Source organism: Petaurus breviceps, unplaced genomic scaffold (genome assembly GCF_028583685.1).
Source record: "Petaurus breviceps papuanus isolate PSGF00001 unplaced genomic scaffold, PetGlider_PUasm1.0 229, whole genome shotgun sequence".
Taxonomy (NCBI): Eukaryota; Metazoa; Chordata; class Mammalia; order Diprotodontia; family Petauridae; genus Petaurus; species Petaurus breviceps.
In genome coordinates this window covers 3,615,254-3,631,052 of record NW_027185903.1, presented here as the reverse complement: position 1 = coordinate 3,631,052, position 15,799 = coordinate 3,615,254, and the positions used below count along the sequence as shown (strand labels likewise).

The 15,799-nt window shown below is 34.1% G+C and overlaps 1 protein-coding gene across 1 annotated transcript in view; it reads right to left on the bottom strand.

Annotated features, from left to right (window-relative positions):
• The window catches only part of CAMK4 (calcium/calmodulin dependent protein kinase IV), a 219,255-nt gene that overhangs the window by 125,566 nt on the left and 77,890 nt on the right, over window positions 1-15,799 (bottom strand). The gene's annotated exons all lie outside the window — the stretch shown is intronic.

The window sequence follows — 15,799 nt, the reverse complement described above, 5'->3', positions numbered from 1 at the left end:
GGGACAATAAATACAAAAAATAATAGTTGACCCCATTCTCAGCTCTGGCTAGCCCTGACAGATTCCTATTCCTGTTCACTCCTAAAAGCAACAGAGAAAGGACCAACTTAGTAGGTAGAAATTAGGAATTAAAGTATGTGTAGGGGTGGGGTAGATGAAAGTGTGAGAGGATACCAGCAACTCCATTCAGAATGACAATGACAATGGCATCCATACTACACCAGTAAACAGGAAAACAAGGTCTACCTAACCCATCCAAGTATGCTGGAGGGGATGAACTATTACTGTGGCACAATGTCCCAATCTAAGAACTGAGGGAAGAAATATGAGTAAACAGAAGAAAACACCAAGCACAATGAAAAAGTACTATGGGTTTGAGATGTATAAGAAGTAAACCCAGAACAAGTGTTTAGCTCCATAACAAAGATGAATAGAGCATCAAGGGGAAAAATTGCTTGGCCACAGAGACTAGAAGAAATAAAGGAAGAGAAAATAAATGAAATTAGAATTCTGGAGCCAGGAATAGAAAGAGGATGAGTAGTTTAGAATAGCAGTTGAAACCATATTCAAGTAGCAGATTCCCTGAAAAACAGAATGAAGCAATCAAAACTCAATGATTCCATCACACAACAGTAATTAATAGGAAAAAATCAAATGGTTGAAAAATGGGGAGAAAAGACAATTTACTTACTATGAAAAATGACTGATCCAGAACTTAAGGAAACACAATTCTAAAATTATCATTCTCCCTAGAAACCATGACAAAATAAAAATCCTGAACACCATATTTCAAGAAATCAGAAAAGAATTTGTTCAAATTTATTAGGGTTGAAAAGCAAAGTGAAAATAGAAAGAATGCACTTAAAAGAATCTGAAAGAATCCTAAAACTGAAAATGCCTAAATCCAAACCTTCCAAGTCAAGGAATAAAAGATAGGCAGCAGCCAGAAAAAATTAATTCAGGTACCAAAAAAATTACAGTCAGAATTACCCACCTCCTGACAGAGAGATGGTGAACTAATGTGCAGAATAAGATATATTTTTGGACATAGCTAACATAGTAATTTGCTTGTCTATGCATATGTTTTATATAGATTCTGCTTTTATTCCTTTTTTCCCATATTAAGGGAGGTGATAGAAATGAGAAAAAATAAGAAAAAAATAAATGTTTATAATTGAAAAAATTATTTCAGTAAATGAATGTGACTGTTATTATTAACTCTTTTATAAAATGAAATGGAGTAGCAGAAAGATTCAGAAAGTAGAATATAACATTAAGTTATTTATAAGAAACATAAGTAAAATGAAAATTCACATATAGTTAAAATGAAGATCTAATGTTGCAAAGTTTATTATGGTTCAGATAAATTCATAAAAGTGAAGAGAGCAATCATAATCTCAATAGCTTAAGACAAAAAAAGATAATCAAGGAAGCTATGTTATACTTAAAGGCATGATAGACAATGCAATGTGACCTGAATATGTATGAATTGAAGGGCATAGTACCTAGAGAAAAACAAGAGAATTACAAGAAGAAATAGGCAGAACCTGTGCCTCCTTTCCCAACCTAATAGACCTAACAAAAAGATAAATAAGAAAGAATTTAAGATCTTAATAGAATCTATCTAGGATGGCCTGCATGATCTGCCATTACTAGTAGTACCCTTCACCCTTCTCCCTTTCCTTTGGCTGTGGACCATCTAAAACCCATCCAAGACAGCCAGGAATGGAGATGAATTGTCACCACTGACAGTGTCCTTTCTCTCTTCCTTCTACTTTTCTTCTCCTTTTACTCTGCACCTCTTGGCTCTGAGCTGTCAAGAAACCATGTAGACTAATTAACTGCTCACAGGCCTTTAATGAGATTAGAATCACCAGCACTACTTTTTTCTTATAAGATGAAGGACCACCAGAATTTATCATTTGCCCTGCTACTGCCTCTTAAGATCTTCCAATATTTATCTAATCTCTAGATGGCTGGCATCTACTGATATAATCCAAGAACCATTAGGCCTTTGATTTTCTGCCATGCTAAAGAACTCTTGAGATACTGGAGTGATTTGCCATTTCCTTCTCCAGCTTATTTGACAAATGAGAAAATTGAGGCAAACAGGGTTCCATGACTTGCCCAGTGTCACATGCTAGTAAGTATCTGAGGTTGTATTTAGCCAAATCTTTCTGATTCTAAATCTGGCACTCTATTCACTGTGTTCTACCTAACTCCTCTGTGTGTGAGTGTATGTGTGTATGTGTGATGTGTGTGTGCATGATATAGTCAATGAGAAACTTTTTTTTTATTATACATGGCAAGAATATTTCCCCCCAATAAAGAATGAAGTGAGAGGAGGAAATAAATTTGTTAATTTAATTTAAAAGTTCAAATTTAATCTTTAAAAGAAATGCAAAGAAGACAAATAAAATAATAGATCAGTGCAAAAATATTGAATAAAATATAAGCTGAGGCTATGGCATCATATTAAATGACCAAGTTGGATATATTCTAGGAATACAAGGTTGGTTCATCAGTAAACTATAAACAATAGAACATATTAATAACAAAAATAAAAATTACATGATCATATAATAGATGCAGAAAAGGTTTATTTTCTTATAAAGTGCGGTATCCCTTTACATTAAAAACTTATAGAAATTTAGGAATAAGAAGAACATTCCTTAATATGGTTTATAAATAGTAAAAACCAAAAGACAGTATTATCTACAATGGAATAATGCTAGAAGCCTTTCCAATACCGTAAAAAGTAAAAGCAAGGTTATCCATTGCCATCACTATTATTTTATAGAGTTCTAGATATTCTAGCTATAACAATGTTAAAAAAAAGAGAGAAGGAAATTAAGAAAATTAGCAACAGCAAGAAACAGAATAATCTCTTTTTTAATATATGATAGCTGAATGTTTAGAGTTCTAAGTAAACCAAGTTAATTGAAAGAATTAATAACTTCAATAAAGTGGTAGGCTATAAAATGCCCCCCAAATTATCAACCTTTCTGAATATTGCTAAGTATTGCTGAATATTGAATTGTCCCTTTAAGAAACAACAGAAAATGGGGCAGCTAGGTGGCGCGGTGAGTAAGATTGCCGGCCCCGGAGTCTGGAGGACCCGGGATTGGTTCCAGCTTCAGATACTTAACACCCACACAAAAAAAAACTGTCCATATAACCTTGAGCAAGTTACTTAACCCCAATTGCTTTTTTTTTTAAAGAAACCACAGAAAAATTACTTTTGAAATAACTATAGAATGCACAAAAAATCTGGGAGTTTATCATAGCACTCAGAAATTTTGTAAAAGCAACTATAAATACTTAATAGAAATAAACATACTCAAATTGTATAGATATTAATCACTTGTGGCTGTGCTATGCTATTACAATAAAAGTGATAATACTTTCTAAATTATTCTTCAGATTCAGTATCATGCCAGTCAAACTAGCAAAGAGTTAATTACATAAGTAGTAAAAGTGAATTTGGAGAATTCTGAGAGAAGTAACAGAAAAAGTGAAGAAGAAAGAGGGGCTTACTGTAATAGGGATCAAGTTAGATTACAAAAAAGTAATCATCAAAACTATTTGATAGAGATTTAAAAAACAGAACATTTATCAGTACAACATATAAGGTATTTAACATCCCAAAGAAATAGTCCATAGAGCACAGTGTTTGATAATAATAATTGGCATTTATGTAATACTTTAAAGTTTCCAAAGTACTGCATATATGTTATCTCATTTGATTCTCATAACAGCCCTGGTAGGTAGGTGCATTATTTTATTGGAAACCAAGGCCTAGAGAAGATGTGACTTGCTCAGTTCACAGAGCTAGCAAGTTCCTGAGACAGGATTTGAACTGAGATCTTTCTGACTGGAAGCTCCACTTAGATGCCGCAAGATAAACTCAAGATATCTAACTACTGTTGTGAGATTTTCCTATTAAACAAAACAAATTAGGAAAGGAGAGGAGTTCAGCAGAAATTTGGTTCTCTAGCAACATATCATACCATATACCACAAAAAGCTCCAAATGAATAGATGACTTAGATTTAATAAATCTTAACATAATTCAATTAGAGGAACAGGAACATAAATTCCTTTGACAACACTGAACAGAGGAAGTCTTCTTAACCAAACAAAGGATAGAGAAGTTCCTAGTAGATTAAATGAGCAATTTTGATTACATCAAACTGAAAAGGTTTTGCACAAAATTAATGCAATTAAGATTAACATGATTTACAGGGGAGAAAAGTCTTCCAGAAAAAGTTTCTGATAAAAGTATAAAAGGAGTTTATTTTTAAAATTAATAATAAGAGCTATTCCCCAATAGATGAACAAATAGTCAAGAGGTATGAAGGCAGTTTTCAAGGACAGAAATGCAAGTTATCAACAACCATATGAGAAATGCTCCAAATCACTAATAATAACAAAAGCACAAACTAAAGAAATTCAGAGGACTCCACTTTACCCATCAGATTGGCAAAGTGGCAAAAATAGGAAATCATCATTGTTGGAGGGTAGGTTAAAGGACAACAATATACTGTTGATGAAACTGTTCATTGATTCAACTCTTCTGAATTAAACTGTAATTATAGCCAAACTTAATGACATTCCTACAAGGCATGTACCTCAAAGAGACAAAGAAAGGAAAAAAAAAAGGATCCATACCTGCAAAAATATTTATAGCTGTACTTTTGTACCAGCAACTGAGAAATGGTTGAACAAATTATGATATGAATATGAATCAATTTCATAGTACCAGGTACTATGTTAGACTCAAGGTATGAAAAAAAAAATAAAACCGTTCCTGCCCTCAGGTTATTCATATTATATAAAGGGAAATATACATATACACATAAATATATAGAAAATACATGCGAAGTAAATTTAAATTATTTCAGCAGGGGACACAGGGAAAAGCACTAGCAACTGAGTGAAGAAGGAATCAGAAAAAGCCTCCAGATTTTCAATGTCATGTATCTTAGCTTGCACATAGTAAATACTTAATAAATAGTTGCTATATTCAATTGCATTAGAGGTAGGCTTAATCTTTCCTAAAAGTTTCACTTTATTGTAATCCCTTTCTCTATAATCAGGCCCACTCTCATTCTAATTGGGTTAAAAACTAGACTGAGCTTTTAAATCCTCAATTCAAAGCAATTTAGGAAGTTAATTTTCTACCAGACTCTTTTATGGAAGTTCTATGACTTAAGCAACTGGTGGAACAATGGATAGAGGACTGGGCCAGGAATCAGAAAATACCAGAGTTCAAATATAACTTCAGATAGTTACTAGTTGTATGACTCTAGGAAAGTCACTTAACTTCTATCTCTCTGTCTCTTCATCTGTTAAATGGGGATAATAATAGCATCTACCTCCCAGAACTGATATGGGAACCGAATGGGATAATATTTATAATGCACTTTGCGAACTTTAAAGTTCTGTAAATATGTTAGAAATTTTATTGTTGTTGCAAAAACATGTAGCATAGTGTCTGGTACATAGAAGACACTCACACATACATATTCACACACACATATATATGCTTATTCCCTTCCCCCTTCAAGTTCTTGAAATCATAACTCTTGGTTAGTTCTTTAGTATCTGTGCTTTCTGAGAGAAATTCTTTTATAAGATTTCATTTATTTTATTCTGAACTTAAGGAATAAAACAAGTATTTCCATAACATAGCAGAATAGAAAAAAAAGATGATTGCACATGAAACTGAAAATTTATTATGTACAACTCACTATTTCTTTTAAATATATAATAAAGTTGTCATGTAACTTTCTTTTTTTTTCTTTTTCTTCCCTCTCTCCATCCCACCCCACCCTAGAGGTGGCTACCATAAGACACACACACACACACACACACACACACACATATTTATCAGTTCTTTCTCTGGGTGTAGATAGTATCTTCCTTCATATGTCCTTTATAATTGATTTGGGTATGTATAACAGTCAAAATGATTTAGACACTCAAGGTTATTCTGAAAGCAATACTGTTGTTCTGTATACAACATTCTCTTGGTTCTGCTCATTTTGCTTATCATTATTTTGCACAAGTCTATCCAAGTTTTTCTAAGACAAACTCATCATTTCTTATAGCACAGTAATATTCCATTATGATCATATACCACAACTTGTTCAGTCATTCCCCAATTGACATATGCCCCCACAATTTCCAGTTTTTTTCCCACTATAAAGAGAACTACTATAAATATTTTAGAATAGATAGATTCTTTTCCTTTTTTCCTAACCATCTTGGGAAACAGAACTAGTAGTGGTATGTAGGATATAGGCAATTTAATAAGCCTTTGGGCACAATTCCAGATTGCTCTCCAAAATGGCTGGATTAGTTCACAGTTCTACTAACAGTGAATTAGTGTCCCAAATTTTCCACATCCTCTCCAACATTTGTTGTTTTCCCCTTGAATCATTTTAGCCAATCTAATAGGTATAAAATGATATCTCAAAGTTGTTTTAATTTGCATTTCTCTAATCAATAATGTAAAGCATTTTTGTATGACTATAAATTGTTTTGATTTCTTTATTGGAAAACTGCCTGTTCATATCCTTTGACAATTTATCAATTGGGAAATGCTTCGTATTCTTAAGAGATTTGACAAAGGTCTTTATATATTTGACATATGAGGTCTTTATCTGAGAATCTGTCTATAATTTTTTCCCCCGATTTTCTGCTTTCCTTTTGATCTTGGCTACATGTTTTCTTTGTACAAAAAATTAGTTTAATGTAATCAAAATGATCATTTTATACCTCACACTGCTCTGAGAGCAATTATTCTCTATTTTTCTTTACCCAAAAGTCAAGCTGCCTCAATCAAAAAGAAAGGGATGCCTAGGTAAGAAACCTCATAGAGCTACATACCAAAAAATCAATGTCCTATATTCTATTTATAACTATAGAATAGATTAATTATACAAGTGACAAATCACAGGAACATGCTGTTCCCTTGTATTGGTTCACTAATCCTGTTTTGGGAGGATCTGCCAGTATTTCTCTGAAAAAAAAATGGCATAGATATACCCTTCTTCCTTCCTTCCTGTAACATTGGATTACTGTTGTTGTTCAATCATTCAATCATGTCCATCTTTTTGTGAGCCCATGGGTCATACCATTAATAGGTTTTCCTTGGCAAAGATACTGGAGTGATTTGCCATTTCCTTCTCCAGGGGATTAAGGTAAACAGAGGTTAAGTGATTTTCCCAGGGCTGAGCAACTAGTAAATTTCTGAGGACAGATTTGAAGTCAGGTCTTCTTGACTCTAGGCCCAGTACTCTATACACCACACACACACACACACACACACACACACACACACACACATGCATACACACACATGTACACACACCTAGTTGCCCCAACATTGAATAACAGTTGTTTTTGTTGCTTAATCATTAATTATCATTAGTAACAATCATTAGTCTTCATGATCTTGTGGACTGTCCATGAGGTTTTCTTGGCAAAGATACTGGAGTGGCTTGTCATTTTTTTAAAGAGTACTTGTGGCTGTAATGAAACAGGAAGCCTTTCTCAGTAAGGACCAGAGCACAAACCAGAAGAGCAATGAGCACATCACTCATTGGATCATGCCACCTTAGAAGCACAGAGAACTTACAGACCCTTGAACAAGTTGTGAAAACGAAAGCCTAAAAATGTTCAGTGCTTAGGAAAATGCCCGTTGCTATATCTCTTTACCCCCAACAGACGAACAAAGTCCAACTTTAACATGAAGTTCAAAGTCAAGAAATAGGCTGAGAAAAATGAGCAAGCAAGCAGCAACAACAAAAACATGACAATAAAAAGTTACTGCGACAACACTTAAGATCAAGACACAAACTCAGAAGACAACTATGTGAAAAGAGCTATAAGCCAAGCATCAAAAAAAAAAAATGCAGATTGGATACAAATCCAAAAATAATTCCTAGAAGAGCTAAAGAAAATTATTTAAAGATCAAATAAGAGTGTTAGAGGAAAATTGAGGAAAAGAAATGAGAGTGATATAAGAAAATTATTTAAAAAACAATTCACAGTTTGGTAAAAGAGACACAAAAAACACCAAAGAAAATTACATGCTACAATAACATAACATAGAACATAAAATAACATATAACAAATAAATATATGTAATGTATAAATTTACTTTATATTCATGTGTGTATGTATAATAACAAATAAAATAAATCTTTAAAAAAATCTGGCCAGATGGGAAAAGAAGTACAAAATATCACCATGCCACCTGGCCACCCCTACATTACTGACTCTTAACCTCCTTTTGGGGAAGCCATATTTTAGAGACATTATTTTAGTCGCCTACATCAGGAAATAATTAACAGTCTGTATCAATTCATGATGTTTTTAGTTTACCAAAATAGAAACTGTGCCAAGACCTGGGTGAATTAGAAGATATAACATAGATATGTGGATATATAGAAACAGCTCTGCTAAATAGTGAAGCTTTATAAGTTTAATGCATTTTCACTATTAACAGTAAACAGCATACAGAAATAACACTTGCTCAAGTCTAGAAACTTCCTGCTCACACATGAAGACTTGTCAGAAATGAGGGTTATCAAGCTCATTGCCTTTGTGTGTTAATGTAATGATGAATGGGTGGATCATTCAGACACCACACCTCTCTTTGAGAGCTCAAGGAATCTTTCCCTGGATCCTCCCCTTAGACATATTACATAGCTTGGATATCATATAAAGGGCCTTAGGAAGTGCGCGAGGACAACATCTTCAAATGGGGACAAAATAGTTTGGGTCAGGATTTGAGAAGAGGTATGGGAAGGAACGGAAAACCTGTTCCAGAAGCAATGGGGCACTCATCGAGGGAAGTTGCTGCTAGGGTTTTTGATATTAATGTTGCCTTGATCATTTTCACCTGTCTCCTTATACATGTAGAACAGAACTTACTGACTTTCAGCCTTAAATCTTTGTGTCCTTATGTCTCTGTCCTTTCCTCCCTTCCCCTACTTCCCCCAAAACTCACCCAGGTCACTCTGACTGAAGCCCTGGCTTTTGCTTGATAAGATGCTTTACTCATCAACAATAGAACACTCACTCATCCCCAATCCTTGCCTAATCCCCTTCTTTTAATATATTGAACTGACTGCACTTGTTCTTAAGCTACCTCTGATTATACATAATGTAATAATTTTGTTGGCTATTCAATATTTGGGGGGTAATACTCTAAGTAAAATGTTAGCTACTTATGAGTTGGTATATAAATGGCAACTCCCCAAGACATATGGTCCCCAGGGTAAGTATGTGCTATTTTAAAATATGATAAAATGTTACTGAAAAATATCTTTTAAACTACTTTTCTGCAAAATTTTGGTAGCTTAATTTTAAAAACTCAATGAGTGATATTGAAATATATTAGATTAAGCTAGTCAAAGAGAGATGGACTAGAGGACTGCTGAATGTCTTCCAAGACTCTACTGTTCCTAGAAGTCCATGATGTTTAAAATTCCTTCATTTTAGGAACATATAAGATTCAACATTTTGAGTCCAAAAAAGTTTTAATGATTGAACTATGAAATTTTTCATTTAAATTTAGGCTAAAACAACTTGCTAATCAGATTTGGCTCAAATTTTCATAAGTTTACATAGCAGCTTAAGAGTTGGAAATAATTTTTGAGGTATTAAGTGCAAGTCTCTATTCAGTATAAAAAAAATCCTCTAAAAGATGTCATTTCAGCTCTCCTTTTCTACTTCCAAGGACAATGAATTCATCACCTTATGATGAACCTATCTGATGTTTGGTCAGCTCTAATGTTAGAAAGTTCTTTCTTACCTGTCAATATTTCAAATATCCGTGATTTAATTGGTGTGGTTATTCCCTCGACTAATATAGATAACAAGTCCTCTATGACTTAGTAGATGGTCTTCAAGAGGTGCTGCGGTAAAAAAACAAAATTCACCACCCTTCAGCCAACCTAGTGATAAGCTTCTCCCAATTTAATTTAGCTAGTCTTCAGATGGGAGACATATATTCCATCACAGGTGCCTGACTTGAAATCTTTCTAGTTTGGCAAAACCTGCCAGAAAAAGTGGTCTACTGGTGCTTCCTCTACTCCATTATAAGGCATCAGAGTAGGACTATGGTGGGGAATATTAAGGCAAAAACTGCTTCCTTATAAATTCCACTGATTGGTCCTAGTTCTGTTCTGTGGAGCCACATAGACTAAGTTTAATATGACTTTCCCACATGACAAACCTTCAACTATTTAAAGAAAGCTATCATGTGCCCTCTGGTCTTCTCCTATTATATTGTAAGTTCCATAAGGACAGGAACTTTGTCTTATATAAACCTTGAATCATCCCAAAATCTAACATAGAACCCTGCACAAAGTAGGTACTTAATGTTGGTTGAATTGAATCATGTGAGCTAAATATGCTCAATTAGTTTAACTGCTACTCATATGATATAATTTTGAATCCCTTCTTCATTATGCTCCTCTTTTCATGAAGTCCTCTAGTACAGCGGTGCCAAACTCAAATAGAAATAGATCCACATTGGAGGTATATTGACTTAGAGAACCACAACTGAACATTGCTATTCTGTATTGTATTTTTATTTGTTTTCTTGAGCATTTGCCAATGATATTTTAATCTAGTTTGGCTACACTCAGGTTTTACAGGCAGCATGGCTCCACCAGGACTTTGACACTTCTTCTCTAGCTTACAATGCCAACCTTATCCTCTCAAAATATTCTACATAGAGGGGTGGCTAGGTGGCGCAGTGAATAGAGTGCTGGCCCCGGAGTCAGGAGACCTGAGTTTGGTTCCAGCCTCAGACACTTAACACCTACACACACACACAAAAACTAGCCATGTAACCTTGGGCAAGCTACTTAACCCCAATTGCCCTCCAAAAAGGCAAAAAAAAATTATATATATAACCTAGGATCTGACCAGCAGACAATGAAATGGATAAATAAATCATGTTCTTTGTTTTGGATGCTATACTTCTATGTGACCTATGTGTTAGCTAAATAGTACTACTGATTCCTATTGAGTTTACAGTCAATTAAAACCCTTCAGCCTGTTTTCATACAAGTTACTCTTATGCCACAGCTCCCTGAGCCTATACTTCATAAGTATAGGATCTTGCACTTAACTTTATTAAATATCATACTGTTGTATTAGCACCCTGATTGGAGCCTGTTGAGATATTTTTGTACCCTAATTCTGTCACACAGTCTCTTAGCATTTCCTCCTGCCTTTGTGTTATTTAGACTTGATTCCACATGAATCAGTCAACAATTTTGGCTGAGAGTTTTTGCATGATCCACCTTCTATTTCCATGGTATATAAAATCATGTTTCTTCCTTAGAAGGTCCAGATCTATTCTCATGAACAATCTCATTGTTATCATGTAGTTCTTGTTGATCAGCATTTCAAACACTTCTTTTTTTCAGTTCTTCTAGTTAGAAAGCTTTCTTATCATCTTTTTCTTCTTGGCTTGCTTCTTAGTGTTTTTCATCTCTAGGAAATTTTCATTCTTTGGAAGAAATCCAATGTACAAGACTGTATTCCTTGAGTTTTTAATCAAGAATATCAGCATGTTTTTAACATATACTTAGTTGGCAACTGAAACAAATCCCTCACTTTCTATATGATAATCACTGACATATATTTAGTGTTTTAACATTTACAAAATGCTTTCATACATACATTATTTCATTTGAGCTTCTCAATAATTCTATGACAGGTATTATAGAAGTTATCTTATTATGCCTCTTCTCTTCCTTCCTCCCTCCCTCTCTCCTTCCCTCCCTTTTTCTTTCTTTCTTTCCTTCCTTCCCTCCTTCCTCCCTCCCTCCCTATTGTCCTTCCTTCCTTCCTTTCTCTTTCTCTCTCTCTCTCTCAACTAGGTCTTCCTATCTCACCAAGGCTAAAAATGTAGTGGCCCCTGAAGGGCCCAGTCCCATTCCTAATAAGGTCAGAAGCTTTGACCTCTTCCATTTCTGACCTGGATCAATTTGCTCCTTCTTAGCTTGCTTCTGCTAGCCACCTGCTCCCAGGGGCTTACCACATTGGTTCCAGACTAAGTGCTAATAGTCAATTGTCTTAGACTACTACAATTTAGCACTCCTATGCTGGAGCAATCTACTGGAGTCAGCCCCTCCAGTAACGGGGATTATAGGCATGCAATAACACACTCAGCTATTGTCACTGTTTTTACATATTAAGAAACTGTGGCTTATATAGGTTCAGAGACTTGTCTATTGTCATACAGCTAGTATGTGTCAGAAGTGAGATTTGAACCCAGACCTTCCTGATTCCAAATTCAATACTCTATACATTATGATAGGTTCCCTTTTCTGCTATAGAAAGAGAGATGATAATGGCACTCTATGGTCCCCTCAAAAGTTCCCATGTTAACTGAAACAACAAACTGTCTACAGTAAAATTCTATTTAATTTAGGCCTGGACAACATCACTTTACAATAATATTATATTATAAATAAACTTTACAAACCCTACTATAAAGTTGTAGAAGTAACTTTCCCCTATAATGTTCTTTCTCCTAATGTCATGTTTTCACAGAAACAAATCAAATTAGGTGAGTTATTCCTTGTCTGTTTGCTAAATGTGGGCAACCAGAAGCTGATATTGGCACACTAATCGGTTGGGTATCTGCCTAGACTCCTTAAGCAATTTGTTTTCATTTAAAGTATTTCTGAACAATTTTTTTTTTCATTTCATATATTGTATTGCATCATCCTGATTATGCATAAATGTTTAAGAAGGATTGATCAGGATCCTGTTAGTACTGTTAGTACAAAAATTAAGATAATCACTATAATAGACTGGAAAAGCAAGTGATCACAAATTAATTCCTTTTTAAATTAAATTCAAATTGTTTTTAGATATCATTTAAATAAAATTCATTTTCAAGCTTATATTTTATTCCAGGGACAGGTTCAGCCTGAAGAAAATTTTTAAAATTAATGAGAAATTAAGTATTTTAATGGACAAACCAAGTCCATTTCAGTGTCAGTGATTCTACTGGTACTGTTGGCAAACAGTACAGATACAACAGTACAACAACACAAATAGTACAAAAAAACCCATTGTTTTCTTCGTTCAGAAAAACATCCCACCCATAAAAACCACTGAGTTTAGAGGCTCTGTTGAATGCTTACTGGCTGTCTGCCAATCTTTAAACATCTTTCATTAAAATATTACGTGGTTGTTCTATGTGAAAACTGATAAACTTGGAAACATTGAATTTAAGAAAACCCCTTTTCTTTTCCTTTTTTATATGAAGCTGACTTTAAACTATGCCCTAATACAAACCAACTAGGTATGGTCCTTTAGCATGTATCAAAGCAAACATGTTTCTGAATACACAGACACATGAATATTGCATAGATATTATGGTGGGTTAAAGCTGACCAAGAAGGTCTAGTGGCTCAAGTACAAGATTGGAATGAAATGAGATACTTACTATTTTACCTAAGAGTTAGAAAAAGGAGGTTATAGCAAGTGAAGGACATTCAGAGCAGGGAAAGGATAGATGATTTAGCTGGACCCAGCTTTCCAGAATTAGTTTTCCAATGTTGGTCACATTGACAGCCTTACTGGTCCAAATTCTCAGGAGTCAGGTGGAGTTCTTCATGACTTTTCTGTGCATAGACAGTCAGGAAGAAACATCAAGGACTGGGTCTTAATTTCCTGAGTTAATTAAATCTCAAGGATACTTTCAAATCTCTTTAAGGAAAAATTAGTCTATTTAGAATGGTGTGGAATCTTAAGATATCCCTAGCCAGTCTATGAAAATATTGTTTCTATCAAAACATTTATAGAAATGGATGAAAATGTTCATAGAAACAGATCCATTAACGCTGGGAGAGACTTTAGAGATCATCTAGTTTAAGCCCTTCATTTCACAAATAAGGATAATGGGGCCCAGAGTGACACAAGGTCACACAGGTTAGTAAGTAGCAGAGCTGAGATTTGAGCCTAGGCTTTCTGACTCTATTTCCAATATTCTTACCTCTTTTTATCATGTTGCTATAGCTAATACTATGTGAGAGTCACAGAAACAGATATGAGGGATTACATAGACAGATACCGATAAGGAAAGAGTCTTAAAGGCATAGATACTAGATGCAAAGATAAATTTACACAACAGATAGGTATAGAAGTAGATGATTGCTATAGATAGAATATTATCTAACTTCTATTTGGTTCATTCAATTCAAATTAACAAATAGTTATTAAGTGCCTACAACATGAAAGGCATTTTACTATGTACAATAAGTACACTTCCAGAAGCTTATAATCTATACTCTTGCTCTCAGATCTAGATTCTAAGATGTCTAAAAGACATGGACTACATAACTAGAAAAATTCTACAAGATGAAGGCAGGATTTGGTAAGATAAGTATTAAATACTAAATTATGAAAATAACAATTATCAGTGCTTTCATATGTATTGACTTTCAATGCATTTAACTAATACAATGTATTAATTAAATTAAATTTAAATTAATTAAAAGTAATCAGTTGATTACCTTCTACATACTCAGTATTGTTCTATGTTTTATAAAAGAAAAAATGTGAATATGAACAGGTTTTAATAAAAATGAACAAGTGAAACAAAGGACTATGTATTTATCTATTGTGTGTTTCTATTATGTTATAGGAGCTCACTTGGTTTGTTTAAAATACTATATAGGAGGTATAGGAAAAGTTAGAGATAATCTTATGGATTAGCTAAAAAAATGATAGAAAATATGCTTAATCAATGTGTAATGCTGTTTTCTCACATAGTGGCAGAGATAAAGTTCTGCTGGTAAGATGCATGATTTCAATAAGCTAAGGTAGGTTTGCATTTCTGTGGGACAATATCCACTCAACCCTCAGCTTCTCTTGGAAAAAATCATAGTTTTACAAAATGAGTCGTTTAGATAATATACTGTGATGGGCAACTTGAAGACCTCTGAGGTCAGAGTTCTGGGAAAACTGATGCATAGAAAAATTGGGTCTTAACTGAATGATTTAAAGAAAGTATAGCAGAATATCCAGCATTAGAGTTGGAATAAATATAGAATAGTGGTAAATTCTAGTTATTCCCCTTATATAACATTTTTTCTTATAAGCTACAGTTAACCTTACATTTCCTCCTCTGAGCCACAGTAACATTCTTACATAACTATAAGGTTGGCTATAGTCTGCCAGTATAATTAGATGATGTAATGTTCTCTTTAATTACCCAAGCTCTCCAGATTTTGGTCTACTAAATCATTCTCCTAGGAGTCTATCAATTGACAATTATTCAATGGCATTCTTTTCTCTATTGAGAATTGATTTTTGTAGAAATATCTTTTTAAAAAATTTCCAGGGGTGGCCAGGTGGCTCAGCGAGTAAGAGCACTAGCTCCAGTGTCAGGATGACGGGGATCAAATCCAGGCTCAGATACTTAGCACCACACTCAGAAATAACTTGCCGTGTAACCTTGAGCAAGTTACTTAACTTTAAAAAAAAATTTCCTTAGAGGAATTTCCAAAGAAATGATATGCAAATTAACTAAACAGTCTATATTTTACTTACTACTACAATCAATCTTCCCACATAAACCTTACACAAATCTTAATTCTGCACCTCTCTAATAAACTAATTATATATTATTGTGACTCATCACTGTGTTTGTGCCTTATCCCTCTACTAGACTTTTCAGTACATAGTTAGTGTTTAATAAATATTGGATGGATGGATGGATGGATGGATGGATGGATGGATGGATGGATGGA